Source organism: Haplochromis burtoni, unplaced genomic scaffold, assembly GCF_018398535.1.
Source record: "Haplochromis burtoni strain Fernald_Lab_line unplaced genomic scaffold, NCSU_Asbu1 Contig_459, whole genome shotgun sequence".
In the NCBI taxonomy this organism is placed as follows: domain Eukaryota; kingdom Metazoa; phylum Chordata; class Actinopteri; order Cichliformes; family Cichlidae; genus Haplochromis; species Haplochromis burtoni.
This window is the reverse complement of record NW_024582820.1, coordinates 420073-426072: the sequence shown is the minus strand read 5'-3', so window position 1 is coordinate 426072 and position 6000 is coordinate 420073. Positions and strand designations below refer to the sequence as shown.

Below are 6000 nucleotides of genomic sequence, written 5' to 3'. Positions count from 1 at the left end.
TTTACTCGAATAGATCAAATTATTGGTGGGGACACGTCCCTTCCGTCCATGCCAAATCTTCGCCCTTGATGCAGAGTGTTTTTAGTAGCGAGCTGTCTGCTTCAGCACACAGCTGCCGGTTGCGCGCTCACAGATATTAAGGAGCTTTACACCAGCGTATTCCTTACCCACAAATACCCACTGACACACTTGGCGTCACACAAAATGATTTGGATGACCTTGGACAGGGAGGGGGAGGGTTTATGCGTCCTTGACTGAATGCACATTCGTCAGGATGTTCACACAGACTGCGCAGCTCTGAATGTTTCCCTTAAATAATGACTGCATTCCTCTCTCTGCTTCCTCCATGTTGCTGCATGGAGCTTTCTCATAGTTGCAGTCAGGCAGACAGGTGAGTCATAGCGACAGGTGGGCGGTCAGTGCTGACCTGCAGTGTTGAGGAATGCGATCCCACGTTGAAGAGTCGGATCATCGGGACGCGCACGTTTTCATCACTTCAGAGGACTTTGCCCTTGTATTTATTTCCTGAAACTAACCTTCACCTGACCTTGAACCAGTTCTTCATCCTGGAATTCAATGAGTTATGGAAAAAGGAAGTCAAGTTCCCACATTGTACCCTGGAAATGCAGGTCCCCACAACATGAGTAATACACACACACACACACACACACACACACACACACACACACACATCATCCTAAGAAGTGAGATTAGATCTGACATCCCACAATGCACTGCAACATGTGCCGGGCAGGACTGTGGGTTGGGGAGAGAGAGAGAGTCTGGCAGCCGGCCTGGGAGATATGATGGGATGTATCGCCATGACAACACAGCCGACCCTCCAGTCTGGACTGTGAAGAGCCGAGCGTTTGCGTGCGGCGATGGCGTCTTCCTGTGTGAAGGTTTCTGCGCTCTGTGATATTTTTGGACCGAAGCTGCTGAAGTGTTGTAGCAGAAATTATTTCTAGGTGTTCAGTTTTCCACCAGAAAGCAGCTTTTTCTTTTCCCAGACTCGCATCACGCCAGGACAGTGACCGCTGAAGCCGCTAACGCTGCGTGATAACGCCTGGTTGTTGTCAGCTGTGGGCTCACGGATGGAGCTGGAAGATCATTTAATATGAAAATATTAACTCAGTAACTCCGAGGCTTTGTTAATGAAAGTGTTTTTGGTTTAATGAAACTTTTGTTGCAGCTGTCTTTTAAACAAACTCAACATCTGGCTGGGCACAAATAATCTGTGCTCAGGTAAAACACCTGGCTGGGTGTGGGTGGAGCTTCCAGTGAAAGTCCAAATGAGCCATTTTTTAAGATTAAACAATTAATACTGGCCCCGGTGCTTTGGTCACAGTAAGCTGATGAGCATTTCCCGGATAATCGTCCTGACGGGTTCAGTTTGAGCTGAAACGGCTGGAGGCCGTGTTCACACGGACCTCTGTGTTTTTGTAACCACAAGCATCATTACAGCTGTTTAAATGTGCACGTTTGACAAGATGGCAGCAAAACAGGGCAGAAAATATTCTCCCGCCTCAGTTTTGTCTGCCTGCAGTTTGAGTTAACGTCACCTGAAGGGTGTGAGTGTTTGGAGTGTATGAAACACATCTGGACATGTGGGTCATGTGGTTTGCAGAGTGGGCGTGAGCTCTGGGCGTCACTGCAAAGGATGGGTGGAGAGAGGGGGAAGATGAAGGTCTTTCGGGCTTTCTTCCTGGCTTCACCCCTGTTTGGTTCATTCTCTCCTCCCTGGCGCTCACCCAGAGGCCCCGCCCCCTCCTCCTGTGATCCGCCCTGCTTGTATCAGAGAGTTTGGGAACAGCCAGTTCTCCATAGATCTCCAGAGACTGAACCCCCACCCTGCTGCAGTGGCTGAATGTGAACCTGATCGTATCAAAGCGCTTTAATGGACAAAATATGCTTTTAGTCCCGTTTTAGTGCGCTCTATTTTTGGGCACCCAAGGCTTTTTTTCTTTTACGTTCATTTTCCCCATTTGAGAAAACGTTAAAGTGACTGCACGAAGAATTTGTTTGGGCATGCTGTCAGGGTACATTAGCAGACTCATTTTAGGGTTGTTTACTTAATGTTTTCATGTGTTTGAGAGAACATCAGCCTCCACCATCAGGCCCTGCTGAACAGCCACTGCTGTCACTGGACGAGGCGCGGGCCGCATGAGGGCAAGATGTGATTTCAAAGGTGGAATTTAAAGATACGACCGATTTGTCAGGAAACGTATTAAAAGCATTCACAGGCGACGCTGTGAGAGTGTCGGCATGAGTTTGACCTGACAGAACACAGCAGCTGATCGTCTCTTTAAGCCCAACGTCTTATTTTTGTTTTGAAATCCAGTAAACCAATCCCGTGACGTCTCCTCCCTGTGCAGGAGGAATCAGAGCAGTGAACGCTCCTCCTCCTGCTCCTCCTCAGAGATGGACAGATCAGAAGGACTTCTGAAGACTCCTCTTAACCTCGGCTGTGTATCTCGAGTGCTTCGTTCCTCCCGTCTGATCCCTCCTTTCTTTCCTTCCTCCTCACATTCCTTCCCTCTCTCTTCTCTCCCTCTCTAACACGCTTCATATTCTCCCTCCTCCGAGGTTGCATCTCACTTTCTGACCTTTAAATCATGTCGTTCCGCTTCTGGTTTCTAATGCTGAGGCGCCCTGGACGATTCGTGGACATCAGAGGGGGGTAAACTGGTCCGAGGCGGTCTGAGGGTGACCTGCTCCGGCTCAGTCGGACTCTCCGTGTCCTCATTTGCTCTGCTCATCGTCACTCTGCTGTGACGCTCAGATAGCGCTCCCCCCTAATGATAACCTCCTTTTTACTCTGCTTATCTGCTCCCAGTGGAGCTGCCATTAAGCCCACCCTCATCCTCTTCATCCCAGTCTTTCTCCTCACTGTAGATGTGGCGATGTGTTCAGAGCTGCCGCCCACAAACACCCACTCGCTGATCCAAACTATTCCGACTGGTTTCCTGTGGATATTAGTGAGCGTAAATCCCGCTGAGATGATAATTCCTCTCCCTTCATCTGTTACTCTCAGCGTGTTTGCTCGCGTCCCGACGTCCTCGCCAGCATTTCTGTGTGAATCCAGTTATTTTCATTCAGATTTGCTGGATTTGTGGGTAAAATTTGGCTATAATGACATTTATGCATCATCCAGCCTCTTTTACCCAAAAGTCCTTTATCATAGATTAGAAATCTGCTCCGGGTGATGTTCAGTGAAAGGTCTGAATGAAGGGTCTCAGTTATAGTAGTTACATAAACATGGCCCAACGTGTCTGCTGGGTTACAGCAGAAATATTGATCATTTTGGTATTTAGTATTTTCATCCCAATCATTTAACTGAGCTGGTGTCTGTGGCAGAAATATAAATTAAGATGAGGCCTGGGTCGAAGCTCTGCGTGATGGCCTCAAGGCGAGTGATGGAGAGCAGACATCCAGCTGTCGTTTACGAGCGAAAGCCGATCGTGGGACCCACGGGGTGGCGCGATTGGCCGACGCAGAGCTGTGCGTGTCGCCGTGTCTGCGACTGTGGAGCGATGTGTGGAGCGAGCGGTCTGTGCGCGGCTCTAGTTGGACTTCCATCTTTGAAAAAGGCCGAACTGTCCACTGCAGCGTGTCGTTGCCTCGACGATCATTTATTTGTTTGGCTACTCCAATCTGCACGCCAAGACATCCTTGGGTAAGATGCTGAACCCGGAGCGGTCCCTGATATGTTAGTGCGAATGTGTTTAGACATAGAAACGCTCGTATGGATGGGTGAATGAGACGCGATGTGTAAAAGGCTTCGAGTGCTCGAGTAGAAAGGCGCTGGATAACATCCAGACTACCGCACCAGCTGTAAAAAGCAGGCAGACTTTCACTCCTCCTCTTTCCTGGGAGGAGCAAAAGTCTGACAAAGGCCTGATTTGGGAGCGCTTGATTAATAACACGAGAAAAAGCAGCTCTGTCGCAAAATCTGCTACAAAAAAGGAAAATTTCCCCTGATTGTTTTCTTTTGTCATAATTGTTGGAGGCCAAACTCATGACTGAGATGAGCTCTTTGCTCTCCTGTAGCTTTAATGACGACTTTTGACGCCTCAGTAAACATAAGTGTGCTTTAATGACGGGTTTCTAAGCGCAGCTGCACATGCAGACGTCACCCTCTCTGACTCCTGATGTAAACTCAGCCGTTTTGTCCTATAAGCACACCTGAAACAACTCAGTTCAGAGCAGACGCTTGAAGGGTCACTCCTGACTCTAACAGATGCTCATAACTGATGATAGGAGCATAGATTGAAAGCTTTCCTTACAGCAACACACCAATGCAGCATCCATGGTTCTACCCAGAGATCTTTAATGTCCTGTACTTGTGGCAGCAACTCATTTCCAATTCGAAGTGGGCAATCAAGCCTTTTCCAGCTGAGAACCATGGCCTCGGAGTAATATCTGGATCCAAAAACGGACAACTGAATATCCAAATATTTAAATATTCAGGTGTAGTTCTTCCTTTTGCCCCAACTTGGACATGTGCACACATGGTAATGGGACATCTGTCCGAACAGTCGGAAAAGACTCGATTACTGCAAGTCCAAGTTCTTCCAAATTTTCCTCTTGTAGTTCATCGGTCTTTGATTACAGGAGTGGGTTAAACGGCTAGAATCCCAGACCTGTCCTTGTTTTTCCTAGTCCGTCTGGTTCATGGAAAGTTCATGTCATCTCGGTAATTTGTCCCTTTCTGTCTGAAGGTCATGGATTCACAGTGGAAAAATCACAATAATGAGAGGGAGAACAAGCCTCTTTCTTCCTTCCTTCCTCTGTCTGTTACTCGGCTCGGGCAAATTAGAGCTCAACTTCATTAAAATGACTCAGTGCGATTGCACGAGAGCCCGACCCCGGCTCCCTCAATGTGTTGTTGTCACCGTCCCATGTTCCCAGGCGTCTGGTTCGACAATTGGGCCGTCTGTCTGCCCGCTCAGACACAGCGCTCATTCAGAAATGGATATGAGGGAATAATTGTGCTGTTTATCTGAGGAAATCACATTTATCCTGGAGCCATTTGGCTGCTCGAGCTTCGGCCTTTACAGTATGTGTGGAAGGTTCTGTTTGACAAAGCTCACGTCCTCGCTTTGTCTGAAACTCGAATATGAAAAAGTAAAGAGTAAAGTAAAGACTTTACAATAATACACAGAATCCCAACAATCAGGCAACCATCTATGGGTGAGCAGCTGGTGACGGCGGGAAGGAAAAACTCCCTTTTAACAGGAAGAAACCTCCAGCAGATCTAGGCTCAGGAAGGGGCGGCCGGTTGAGGGTGTCCGCCTCAAACTCTGATTTTAAAACTCTTGATGTGCACATTTTCAGACGTTTCTGCTCTGCAGGTTTTTTCTGTAACTTAGCCGTCAAGCTAGCAGGACTAGCCAAAACAATCGCATTTTAATTTCACTTCCATCAGTGAATAAAACGATGTATCTGAGCAGTTATTCGACCACACTTTGGCTTGCAGCTACACCCTTTTCTAAATGAACTTCCTGCCATCCTGAGTTTAGTTCATATATCGTTATTTTTCCAGTTTTGGAAAAACTGCACGGTCGTGTTAATTTTCATCAAAATAACTGACCGCAACAGAAAAGTTCTGAAAACGGAGACACCCCTGCCACAGGTATGAAAAAAAAATGCTTTATTCTAACGTCTCTCGAACATTAACGTTAGACTGTTAGTTCAACATGGAAGCTCGTTTTTTTTCATCCCAGATTTGGAATATGAATATCTTGATGCACTGAGGAGATGCAGAAGCACAATGAGTTTGTTCAAAGGTCTGACTGCTGAACCCGGCGGTGTACGAGCTGTGACCGGGGCGGGTTTACTCAGTGTTTGACATTAAAAATGTTCCAAGTAAAGTGATGCTGATTCTCAAACCCAAACCACCTTTGTCCTAACTGTGATTAACCCTTTGATTTCCGTTATCGAGGCGTCACGCTAGCTAGCGTCAAAGTTGCATGTAGTCTCTACATCTGTCAGCGTGCG

General features: G+C 47.4%; 1 protein-coding gene across 1 annotated transcript in view; it reads left to right on the top strand.

Annotated features, from left to right (window-relative positions):
• Positions 1-6000, top strand: part of LOC102297081 (spectrin beta chain, non-erythrocytic 1) — a 113262-nt gene that overhangs the window by 17376 nt on the left and 89886 nt on the right. The window lies entirely within an intron of this gene.